This window comes from Aptenodytes forsteri, unplaced genomic scaffold (assembly GCF_000699145.1).
Source record: "Aptenodytes forsteri isolate BGI_AS27 unplaced genomic scaffold, ASM69914v1 Scaffold71, whole genome shotgun sequence".
NCBI lineage: Eukaryota > Metazoa > Chordata > Aves > Sphenisciformes > Spheniscidae > Aptenodytes > Aptenodytes forsteri.
In genome coordinates, this window is record NW_008795923.1 from 250,141 (window position 1) to 264,207 (window position 14,067).

The following is a 14,067-nucleotide window of genomic DNA, read 5'->3' on the forward strand; positions in this document are numbered from 1 at the left end:
TATTCTTGTTTTTGGAGTTTACCTTTTTTTTTTTTTTTTTTTTTTTAATAAAGTAATAGTTCCCAGGAAGGCATTCTGAAATTAGGTGCTTGTTTTGGCGGGAGAAAGAGACAGGAAAGGAAGGCAGTAAAATTGCTACTGATATTTGTAAGAACTATGTCATCTGCAATATCTAGCTGTTATTTTCATATACATAGAGACATTAAAGTAAATCTAAAGTCTGTCCATATGCTTTATCATTATGTACCATATAACAAAGGAAATTTGAATTGAGCATATTAAATGCATAACATGTCCCACATAAAAGTTTCAAAGAAAATACTGGCAATTATCTATATAACAATCTTTTTCTTTTTTTTTCCCCCACTACAAAAGAAGTCTTATGTCACCCAACCATCTCATTCCTTTTGACCCAATTTCATTGTAGGAAATCAACTCCATTTTTTGCAATACACCTGAAAGAGTGGGCCATTTAATGATTTGACAGAAAAAGAAATGAAAGCTTCTACAGTTCCTAAGATAATACTTTTATGATTTCATTGAAGTTACCTCATAAATATAATGATAAACAGAAGGCCTTGCTATTTATCTAACAGGAATAACTTAAAAAAAAAAAAAAGTGTAATTTCCCCTGTGGTTTGCTGCACCATATGGATTTTTTCTAGGAATATTTTTAGCAGGCTAAAAAATTGACTGGGTATCTTTTATGCACAGACAGCTAAGATATCCTATTACTACACAACTCTTCAGAGTTCTGTACAGAACAGCTACAGTGATTGTAAGCATGGAGATATTTTTTTGATGGTAGCATTACTCATTTTACCACTGTCTGTCAGGACTAGATTGTGGTTTCTTTCCACCTCCTTGTAAAGAAGCAAGGGATTAAAACACAGTCCAGATATTTATATTACAATATTTAATAGCAATTATTAAGTCCAAATAGAGGAAGGAAGTGGCAGAAGTAGGTAAGGATTTTTGTTGGATCATGCATCGAGTCTTTTTAGAGTTCATATATGAAGATTTACTACCCTACACTTCTAATCAAGTTTTGTTTAAATGCATACTAATACCTTTTTGCAAATGGTTTGTATGCATTGTATTTATTCATTAATAGAATGCCTATTACTGATTCTGGCAGACAATTATTAACATCAAAATTCAAGTATTTGCCTACTGGGCAAGCACCCTCTGAAATCTATGATCCACTGCAATCTTATACTGGACGGAGGTGTATGGTGCATTGTGGGGAATACATATAGCTGCAGATATATTGTGAGAGATGTATATAGCAATATAGAACAATAGAGAACTGCAGTTCAATGCTGTATGAACTCAAAATGAAATGTTACCACCTCACAACCAAAGCAGCTTTTACAGTATACTGTTCTTTGACAAGTTCCAATTTTTCAACTCAGTTAGGTACAAAAAACAAGCTTTGAAATAGTTGAATTTCCCCATGGAACAGTAATTTCAATTTTTGCTCAGCTCTACTTAATGTTACCTCAACAATCTTCCTTTTTGCCAGTTACACAGGTTTGTCTGCATTACCAGTGGGAAAGCATCCTTCATTTATGAGGTGGGAAAGCAACCTCTGCAGAGCCATTACTTCCCCTTTCCGTAACGGTGTGCAGAGAGTAGGCTGAGCCTTGATATCATTTCTTTACCCAAGAATGTAGCTGCACTAACACAGTGGCACCTGGCCATATAATTGCATGAAGTATAGAGCTGTTGTATTACAGTCTATTCTACCCAGAGGTGATGGCAGAAGGTAGATTGTGGTGGAGTTACAATCTGTGTCTGGGGTACTGCAAAAAAAATCATATGCTGTTTGCTCTTTCTATGTGCCATTGGTACAGTATTTGTACAAAGTCACAGTTTAGTTATTAGCTATAGCCACTGTAAAGACTATGGTCTAGCAGTATATCAACTGAATAATTGTTTGGCTAGGATAACAATGCCATTAATTTCAGTAAAATTATGGTTGTACCTTAGGACTGAAAAGAAATTTTCTTTTTGAAATGTAATCTCTCTCCAGAGGAAATAAAATATAAATCATCTGTAGTTCCAGCAAATTTCAGTTCTACTGGATTTTCAGCCTAACTTTTTTCAAAACTACTAAATAGTTCCAGCAAATTTCAGTTCTACTGGGATTTTCAGGTAACTTTTTTTTAAACTACTAAATTTTAGTTCCTTAGAAAGTCTACAGATATTATTTATTATTTCTTGTCTCCAAAAATTATTTTTAAGAGTAATAAAATTATTCTGTGAAGATATTCATTGACCATTGACCATCCATTGACCTGATGGCTTCACTGTAATGCAAGCCAATATATTCTTATTGCAGATTTCTGTATTATATCATTTTACATCTCCCATGTTCAAGCTGAAAATTAGGAGGAAATAGCTTTTTGATACTCACTGTATGTTGCCTTTAAGGGGAAATCTAAGACATCAATTCATGAACATAAGGGTGTTTTCTTCTCTGTGAAATTACACTGAAGTTAGCAGGACTGTCCCAGGACAGTGCTGCTGTTCAAATTATGGACATTGTATTCAAACTCCAACATGCCTTTTTATTACCTGTATGTATATGTATGCAGTATTGAAAAATAATTAGCTAAGATGTTAAGAATAACTTTCTAACCAAGTTCACCTTAATAAAAATTTTACATTCACAAAAGAGTTTGGCTTATCCATCCAGTTAATTGTGTTTTAAAATTATTTGTTAACCTATGAATGGATCAAAATTCATCTTCTTTTATTATCACACTAACTAACTGAAGAGGTGCATATGCCAGGTATGATTAGGTACAGCCACATGTAAGCTCATAAAACAGTCATCATTTCTCTTTCCCTGCTTTCTAAAAGAAGGAGGAATCTCATAGCAAACTGAGCATACCATTTAATGAGAACCAAAAAACCTGAACTTCTACCTAGTCTGCCTTGCTGCAGAAATAAGAGTTAATGACACTCATCTTTGCACCATGATTCAATGTTTTCAGGTACTTAAGGTTCATTGGTATTTCAGGCAAAGCTCTGTGATCTATGATCTATGACATGGTAATGTTATATTAAAAAAGGATAATTAGACCTTTTAGGAGATTATACAAGAAAGAACAGTGAAAAGAAATTGTTTTGTGTATTACTGTATTTATAACAAAAGGGTTCTCCTGGATTGACACAGGTGTAACAAAGGATTGAACTCGGTCAATCATACTTATTACTTTATTTCAGCCAAATTAATTTTAATCTATATGACCCGGGGGGGGGGGGGGGGGGGGGGGTGATTTATGGCTTAATGCCTTCCTGTGTATTAACTTAATAGGTTACAAATGGAGCCTGTTGAGTTTCACAGTTAAGGTTCACAGCTCCAGAAAGGACATTTGCTCAGAGAACTACAGTAGCTTCAACATTCTTCTCTTGGCTGCGTCACTATTTGTCTCATCGGCACACCTATATAACTGTTTTCTAAGAACAGATTGACTAACATCACGTTGGTCTCAGCAGTCTCATTGGTGTTGAGAGCCAATGGCAAATAACAATAATGTAAACCCACCGAATAATGTTTTGAAATTAGAGAGACAGGTAGAAAGGGCATTTTGTTGGAAATAGACACAGAGACTCTGTCCGCACAGTAAGCAGAGAGAATCCAAGTACTTACTTAAAACAAAAAGGAAAGAAAAGGAAAAAAAAGGCACTGGAAGTACTTGATATATAGAGTTAAGGATTGCATATGGCTTTGCAGGTTCAGTGCCTAGAAGATGAATGAGCAGAAACATATACCAGGGATTAACCAAATAATCCAGTCCTCCTAGAGAAAAAAAAGAGATTGTATTGATCTTGGACATAATAAAAGCTTGATTTTTCTTAGACTTTTGGAAAATTGGACTGATGATACTGTCTGTTCTCACTAATGAAAGCAGAATCAGCTGCTAATATACTGTTCTCATTAGAGCCAATAGCTTCACATAATTTCCATTTATGCTTTGAAATAAAAGGTGAATGGAGTAGGATAAATTTTAGTCTTGTAAAATTTTAGACTTAAATGTCTCAGTTAAGAAAAGTATGTGTGTGCCATGTGTCTCTGAGATGTATGCAATAGTAGCCTCATTTACTTTTGTTTTCCTAGACTCCTAAAAGAATCTAGTTTGATCTTCTGACCCAGCCCATTGAAAAGGATTTCCCCTTTTACGTGGAGTTCCAGATCACCTTATGAGCAAGTATGTGCCTCTATTAGCTACAAAAAGTGTTTATTTTGGTAAACAGATTTGTCTTTTTAGGCTCCTATTCTTTAGATCCTTTTGTAATCTCATGGCATATCATATGTGCCGTGTCATTCATCCCAGTTTATCACTCATTATGTATGGGTGCTTTTTTTTTTTATTTCAAAACTAACTTGGACTTTCTCATATAAACTACTGATAGTGTATTACTGTCACATATGTACAATTCTTCTCACCCAGCTCAGACATGCAGATGTATGAATCTGGCCTAGTAATTTAGTAAATAAAGAGAAACAATTTCTGTATAGTTTGATGCATCTGATCTATTTTAGGCCAGATAGGTGAGATGAATCAGCCCCTAAAAGCACAAACCTGAGTATCTTAAATGTAGATATTTAGACTGTAGACAGTTCAGTTAAGCAAGCTAAAGTTTTCCTATGATGCTTAGTCACATATTCAACCCGCTATACTTGGTTTAAATCTAAAACTAGGGAAGAGAAAACTAGATACAAGACGGAGCCCTACTATCTTGAAAGAACCAGTCCATTCTCTGTTATCTGCACAAGAATTCATTATTATAGCACATAATTTAATGATTATACAATCAGTTGTTTGGCTGTCTCTCTCACTGAAGTATCTTCTTTTGTACTTTTCCTATAAACAGTAATAACATTTAAAATTGTTTATTGTTCACAAATATCCACGTACGTTAATGACCCATCAAATGCAGTAAGAATATCAGATTGTCAACTGCTGCCTAAATTCTATGGGGCCTGCCAAGACATTGACAACTATTAATATGCAGGAAAGGAAAGTTACAATAATCACACTCATACAATAGGAAAAAAGAAGAAAGAAACTCACAACAGCTGTTAATTAGACACGGGCAAAAACTGAAATACCCATGTGCAAGAACAATAGAAATTTGTTAGTGTGAAAATTTCATTAATTCCAAGGAATTAGTTTCTTCCTGTGTGTGTTTCTAAACAGAACTGCACCATAAAATCTTTTTCCTTCTGAAATAAAGTTTTTTCTGTGTAGTTAGATAGCCCTGGCAATGTAGAATGATACACTTTTATGCCAAACATACACAAACATTAGCTTGAAGATAACTGTGAAATGATCCCATTCATCTCCATGGAGTGTTAAATGTGAGGCCTAATTAGCTAAATCTGCTCACCATTTTACTGCTGATCACCCTCCTTTAAATATACAACTAAAGCTATCCATTTTGATTAAATGGCACTGCTAAGCTTAGAGTCAGAGGAGCTACTGAAGCCATAAAAACAACAAAGCATGCAGTGTGCAGAAACTTTTGTTATCATCTTGGCCTTCAAATCTACTTCTTTTTTGTGAACTTAAATTTTTTACTTAGTTGATTGTTATTGTTGCTTTTTCCGTGGTGAGGCATTCATTCATTAAAGAGGTTATATCAAACTATGAACTACTTAGTAAATAATCTCAAAGGTTTTCCAAACTATATCAAACTATGAACTACTTACTTAGTAAATAATCTCAAAGGTTTTCCAGACACCCAATCTGTGAGCATACTGAGGTTTAAACTGATGGTGGCTCTCCACTGTTACATTTTTCAATATACTTACCACAGTTAAGAAGTCGCTAATAATGTGGGTTTTTTTTTTCAAAATGATACTTATATAAACAGTGTAAAAAGAAAACTGTGGAGTGAAAATGAAGGACTGACTCAGAATGTTCCAGAGAAAAAACAAGGCAAGCCTAAGTTTAAATCCTGAGGCAACAAACTACATATGTTCACCATATGAACAGGAGGTATGATTATGGTGGGTGTGAAAGCTATTCTGTATCCTTCATATAGACTTTGTACACTTCCTTTGAGCATCTGCTAACTTTTTAAATTTTGAAGTGGAAGTTCTAGAGGTACGGACCAGGCGGCAGCAATATCTCAAAAGCTGTGAAGTGGCGGTGAATTAATATGGAGATGGAAGTTGGAGTAACAAGAGAACTGAGACACCTATATGTTCATTACTCTCATGGGCAGTAGGTGTCTGGATCAAAAAATCAAAAAGTAGCTTTCATGGCCTCCTTAATTCAGTATGATTTTCAGTATGCTAATGATTATGGCAATAGATAGGTAGCATGACACATCAAAGACAGAAAGCCAGGATGGAGAAAAATTAAATTGTAGTTCTGAGCAGGACTGTCTGTCTAAGCGGCAGACAAACAACTGCTACATCCATGAACATGGATCCTTTTGGACATGTTCTACTTCACATCTGAATAATACCTCTGGTAGCCAGAGGCTGAAGGTATTCTGCTCTTGAAAACTAGATCTACACCTGTCACGGCCAGTCCAACTCTTGTTTACCACTGTTTTCCCAGATATAAAATAGGGCTAATGCTACTGATCTAATTCAGAAGTCTTGTAAAATTATTAATAGGGTTAAACACTGAATTTTTAACGTATGAGCTTTCAGTTAGTAGAAAGCACATCAATTAAATAGCTAGCTGAACTGTAAATCTGAATAATCCCGTATTTGAACATACTCAGAAATAGTTAACACAATCCAAACCCCATTTATGGTTGTATAAATTTGAATCACTATCTAACATTACGGAACAACAGAGTATAATAAGGTTATATATATTGTGGGTAAGAGAAAATAAAATATCTTTAAAAAGATAATTTGAAGAGCTGAATTAATTTGAAAGTGGTAAAACATCTAATTTTCAAAACCTATCTCATGGAAAATATTTTTATACAGAGATAAATAATTAAATATTTCTAGTAAGGGTTACCTCTGACTGGAGGTCCTCATTACTTTAGTGATGCAGTTCTCGTCAACGTTACCATGACTATGTTTCCTATAGTAACAAGAACGTTTTAAGAGAAGAATAAACCAAAACATTTTGAAGATACATTTTTTATGAGGAAGTCACTGAATATTTTCTATATCTGTCACAGCGCAGTTCTTCTCTTAGTAGCATTACCTCTGGTTTCACATAAGTAGAAGTCTGATGTTGATCAAATCGATTACAGAATACGACATGGTAGGAAAGCTGGTTTCAGACATCCCTCCCTTCCATTTGCCTTTAATTTACATAATAACCTTTCAACTGAGGTAATAGTCAAGTGTTCTGAGAGACAGAATGAGGGTATCTTTATGCAATATTTAATCAGTGATTGTCCATTTTGATTTGGATGAAACATAACCCCAGCTCCTGCTGCTCTCACTGTTACCCATTTCCTGAAAACAATATTGTTCTCTTGATTGTAGAGTGGGTTTACTGGCTAGCAATTTATTCAGGTTCATAAATCCTTTCCCAGAGATGTGTTGTTGTTAAGCCTTCTTTTTGAGATGGAAGAGGGGTGGGGGTAGTCAGACAATCATCATTACCCCTTTCAAAATACAGAACATTTTATTTTTCTACTCTGAAAACACAATTAGCTAGAATTAGTGCTATGGTTTCTACTCTGGCAAAGTTGCATGACTTGATTAAGCTGTGTTGTTATTATTATCAAAACTATGTATCAGTTAAGACTGTTCTGTTGCACAAGCTGTCTGTATCACAAGTCAACTATGAAATGGTATAGCCAAAGATCTTCAAGGGTCTTTAAAAATTATGTATATGATGTGTTCCTTGAAGCCATGGGTAGAACAGGAGAACAGTAGAGTACTTTGTTTACCAACAAAAAGTTATGCTACCTCAGGAAATTATTGACTTTTAATGGCAATATTCAGCATACTGAAACACTAAAATATTGTTGGCTGTTTAGAGAGTTTCTGGTGAACTTAAGAGATAGAATAGGAACCCTGTGCTCTAGGGAATGAGTTCTAAGTGTCTGTTTAGTCAAGGTAGAGAAGAAAGTAACCTATGATACTTTAAATAATTATCTAGTATAGTCTCTTAACAGTAAATTTTTGGGAAGCACATAGAAGCAGGCATTCAAAAGGGGTTTCAACAGAACAGTTGAATTTTTAGTCACATCTGGTTTACTGTGGTAACTATGTTGCATCTATTACAGGTAAGCATTCTGCATATTAAGACTACCTTTTAGAGGTTTTCAGCTTTTCTCTGGAGTCGTACAGAGAAGCAGAAGGGATCACGGTGGGGGAACACACAAGGCTTTTTAGCAAACATGCAGCAGTGAACAGCTGTAGGTTTACAGCCTGGATCTTTCTGCCTTTGCACATCTGGCCCCACAATTAGCAGAAGAAGCTAATGCCCAAATACTTGCCCACAACTACTGTCCTTTTCACAACCTAAACCCACTCAGACTCCCAAAATCACAAGATTGACTAGAATTTTTTTCAGGTAACTAGTGTGTTTTGGATTTCTTTTGGTTTCCATTTTGGGAGTTTCTAAGGACACTTTCTTTTTTTTTTTTTCACAAAAACAGTAAAGACAGTAGTATACGAACTTGAAAGTAAAACTAAATGTCTTTGCTATATGAAAGGCTTCTTTTTAAACCTTAGGTTGTATAGACTCAATTTGGTCAGAAATACAAGCAATTAAGAGCCATCAATAACAGTGGGTATAGGGTATGTAAATGTCTTTTTGGATTTGGTTCCTACCTTCTATGTACCCCAGCTTCCCAGATGAAAATGGAGATTATCAAACATTGTGAGAAAAAATAATAAATATGTTAAACATTCATATACTACCAGAAAAAGTTACATAAATATCCAAGATAACACAACTATGGGTGATAAAATTTACTGACTGAAATTCTTATGTATTCACATGACTCCAGAAGCATGGGCCCTTAAAAATAAGAAAAATCTACATCATATCCCAAGATTCATGGAAAACTATCAATAGTAGGTAACATGGGCACAGCAACACACAGCTCATCACTTCTGTTGAAGAAGTATTGGATTAATTTAAAGTAGTAACTCCAGCATAAGCAGATCTGGAAATACTCAGCATGTTCCATTCTGTCTTTTATTAAAAAAAAAGAAAAAGAGATATTAAATTTCCAGCAATTGATCACAGAAAATACCAGTCTGGCAGAATTACCTTTGTACTTTGTAAGTGTGCATAATATTACAGTGTCACCATGGTTATGGAAATATTTCTTTGCATGGTTCATTTTAAGTACACAAATAACATGCAGAGAAAAAGCCACAGCACAAAGGAAATTCCGCAATGGAATGCAAAAAGAAGACTGAGTGATACGAAAGATACAAGCGTAATAACATGCAAGATCCAATTACCAACAGCTGGCCTGCATCCGGGCTGGGTTTGTGAAGGAGGTGTGAATGATACAGCCAATACTTTATCACGCAGCATTATTTATGAAAGTCACTAAAACCATAACTTCACATTAGGAAACATTTGACATAAAAATCTAAAAAGAATTGCCTGGGTTTATATTCATAGTTTAGAGATCACGCATAAAACTGCTGTATTACGAATGGGGTCTCTTTCAAATGGAGGTCACATCTATGCTAGAGCTTTCAGGTATGTTTTTAAGAAGGGAGATTACAGCAAGTGTACCCACATGTGATAGTTTCAAATTGTGTTGTGATTTTGACCTTCTTCTGAATTTAGGTGGCAATAACACAACTGCTGCACTTTTTTGTGTGGTTTCTCCAAAACAGAAAAAGAACTTGCAACTAACAAGCTGTGCACATTTGTTCTGCTTCAATTGCCCCATAATGTATTGATAACAATAATTCAAGTAAGAAGCACCTGCGGCCTTTATAGGCTTCTTCTGCTAGCAAGAGCTTCTGCAGTTCATTTGCCTTTCAGTAAGTTGAAGAAATGGTCAAAAATGAAAAAGGCTGACCATGGCACTATGTCGTGATCTTTCACAAGGACATGAAATTACTCATGAAAATCTTTTCATAGAATAGAAAAGGCAGGATCTACACATTACTTTTTTTTTCTTTTTTTTTTCCAAAATTATATTGCTTTTCTTCCTCTGAAGTTACATTCATTCCTAATAATCTAAGAAAAGTATTGTAACAGTTTTTCCCTTTCCAATGAGCTGTTGCTACTATGAATGTACTATTGTTTTATTTATGGTCTACATATGAAACTTGTTTTATTTATGGTCTGCATATGAAATTGAGCTGGCCTATTTCAATCAGTGCAATATTGCAGCTTTCAGGAATAAGTTCTGGCTGTTTGCAAACCCTAATAAGAACGTGGAAGAGTATATGAGGAAAAAGTAGCAGATTGAAGACTCTTACATTTCTTATTCTGGATACTGGGTTCAGAAATTTCTTCACTTTTCTCCATTGGTCATGTCCACTGTGAGCTATCCTTTGGATCATAGAATCATGCTGGTTGGAACAGACCTCCATGGAAAGCTAGTGCAACCACATGCTCAAAATAGGTCCAATAAAAACAGGTTGCTCAGGGCCATGTCCAGGCAAGTTTTGAATGGCTCCACAACCTCTCTGACAATCTGTTCCAGTGTTTTACCACCCTCATGGAGAAAGATTTTTCTCCCTTGTCTCCCCACACATGTAATAAGCTCCATCTCCTTGATCATTTTGGTGGCTCTTCAAAGAGCTTGCTCCAGTATGCCCCTGTCTTTCTTGTACAGGGAGCCCAGAACAGGACACTACTCCAGATGCGATCTCACAACAAATGTCAAGTAGAGAGGAAGGATAACTTCCCTGGACCTCTTGGCAACACTCCTGCTGATAAAGCCCAGGACATGGTTGGTCCTTTTCGCAGTGAGGGCAGACTGCTGAATCATGTTCAAATTTTTGTGTAGCAGGACCCTCAGATCCTTTTCTGCAAAACTGCTTTCCATCCAGTTGGCTCCCAGCTGGTACAGTTGCATGGCATTATTCTTTACTAGATGCAGACTTTGCATTTGTCTTTGTTAAACTTTATGACATCTCTGCTAGGCCATTTCTCCAGTCTGTCAAGGTTTCTCTGAATAACATCCCTATCCTCCACAGCACTGATCTCTCCTCACAGTTTGTTAGAGACAATGAAGTTGCTGGTCCCACTCTATCCCGTCATACAGGTCATTAATAAAAGTGTTAAACATTATTGCCCCAGCAGCCATCACTGAAGGACACCACCTGTAACCAGCCACTGGCTGGACTTTGTACCACAGATCACAACCCTCTGAGCCCAATGCTCCAGCCAATTTTCCAACCAACTTATTGTCCACTTATCAGTCCACATCTCGCTAATTTGCCTGTAACAATATTATGTCAAACAGTGTCAAAGTCCTTGCTAAAGTCAAGGTACACAACAGTCACTGCTCTTTCTTTAGCCTTGCAGCCAGTGATCTCATTAGGCAAGACAATCAGGTTAGTGAGGCAGAATTTGCCCTTGGTATATTGATGCTGGCTGTTCCAAATCAACTTCTCGTACTTCATGGGCCTGGAAAAGACTTTGAGAAGTTCTCAGTGACTAGGGTGAGATTGTCCAGCCTGTAGTTCCCCGGTTTCCCCTTTTCACCCTTCCTGAAGATGGCTGCGACATCCATGCTGCAAGCATTCACTTCATGAGTATGTGACTGCAGATCGGGACCTTCAGTAGAAATCTCACTGTGGATGAACAACGACCATGTCCCAGACAACCTTATATCCAGAGTAAGAGTTTATGTCTCATGCAACATAAAGTTCAGTTACTGCTTGGAAAGGACACAAGAAGACACTAACAGAACTTAAACTTTACAGTCTTGGACAGAGAGAGAAAAAAATAGTTACTTCTGATCAAACTGCAGGCCTTGGAAGTAAATAGAGTAAAATGTTCAAAAAATATGCAGAAAAGCAGGGTTCCAATCCCAGTCACATGAAGACTTCAGATCATGAGAACATCAATTTTAATGCATTGCTTAAAAACAGTGAGAATACAGACATTTCTTATTACTTCTTTGCAAAGTTATAATGGGCTTACAATGTGGCATGTCCTCAGCTTCTGGACCTCATGTCTTCCATGAATTATATCCATACACTTCACAATTTTTGAGGGTAGTGTTCACAATACTCTTTTAAATGCTAATTATTAATAGAATTAAATATTAAAACGAGCTTTCTTTTTTTTTTCTTCTTTCCAGTCAATTTAGATTGAATACAGGCAAGCTGCAGATAAAATCAAGCATTTAATTTGCAATACATGCTTTGTTAACATCCTACAATACGTAGCTGAGAATGTTTAATATTTGTATATTATCCAAATCTAACATGTCATAATCATCTCCAGTATTCTTTCATGACCCCAGCTGAGCTGCTGTCATGCAAGAATTAGCACTTTACCTCTAGGTTTTCCACTTTATTCCACATGTTTATCTCTCACATTATTTTCAAATATATTTTGGACTAAGAAAAAATCCAAGGGTACATTACATATTGCAAAGACGTACTCCCTTCTTGGTGTGCTCACTGATTTCTTATTAGTACTGACGGAAGTTAAGTGCATGCACATCACTCAGAGAGCAGTCCCTGATGAGAGAACAAAATGTCTGGGTACAGGTTTCACTGTTGATATCACAGTTGTCATTTGAAAAAACAGAAAACTGAATAAAGGGAGAAATATAATCATTCCTCTATTTACTTCTCACTTATCTTCACTATCCGTAGGAATTATCCCACAGTTTAAGTGCTGTCTGAGAGCACAGATTATGCATACATACTTTAAAGATGCATTTTGATCAAATAATTTTAACAGAATTCAAATATACACTACATTGTCTCAGTGATAAAAATTTTGGCCAACATTGATAAAAATTAATTGCTTTCGTATGTGCAGTCCAAAAACTTTTCAAGAGGGCTGAGGAGCACTGTTGCTTGTTTCACCAGATTTCCCCTATGGTTTTCAACAAGTCACTTAAGGGTAGATCTGTGCTGCAGCACCCAGTGTTCATGCAGCTGGCACCTTTACAGAACCCACTTAGAGAAAGGGGCTCCATTAAAGATTCATAATCCTGAACCTTCTCATGAATTTTGGAGGCCAAGAGCTTTCTGTTTTCAAAACATGGAAAGATGTAATAGTACCAAATGGGATAATCAGAGCACCCAGGACTGCTAGCTTCAAACTTTAAGGAATTCAAATCCACCTTTCTAGGAGAGTGCTCTACCAATAGATGGTCTTGTGAGAGGGTTCCATCATTCCTCACTATTAATTTTTAACTGGGCTAACTAATTAGTCTGTTGGCCTTTCCACAAGCTTGTAGCAAAAACTTCAGGCTTTTTGCCTGAAGCAGTACAACCTCAAGTTTCCTCCTCTTCCCCAAGGAATTCTATGGTATCATGCAGTAGAGATTACTACAGCAGTGGTCTGAACGTAGAAAGTCCATCTCTTGAAACAAAGTCTTATATCCAAATGCCTAGAATCATTGTAACATGTTTTCTTGTTCTTGGAGAAGATATTCAAGCACAGGTATTTTCCTTACTCATATCCTATTATATAAAAAAACAACTTGAGGCCTATTCCTCCACTGTACTGTTATTCAAGGAAGAACACAAAATGCAAATCATCGTATCACCGTGTCCGTGATCTAACCACTGAACCATTCCTAATAAACGATAGTTATCTTCTATGCTTTGTGACAAACATGATTCATTGGGTATGCAAGTGTGAAAGAGTAATGTTTAGTCTGTGAGTTCTTGGGAGACAAGTGAAATATATATCAATCTGCTCAGAGCTGTTGAGGCTAAAACTCTACTGAGCATGCTCCAAGCCAGAAAGCTGTATGTCCACTCATTTTAAACTCCCTTTGAGGTTAAACAGGAGCTAATACATATATTGGAGACTAAATTGTCTTCATATCCTTACATACATAAGATGGATTGCAGCAATCAGTGTATCTGTCTACATCTATGCAACTTTTATTGGTTGTGGCCAATAAAACTTGTATTTAGCTATCACATAATGGGGGTCCAGTCAG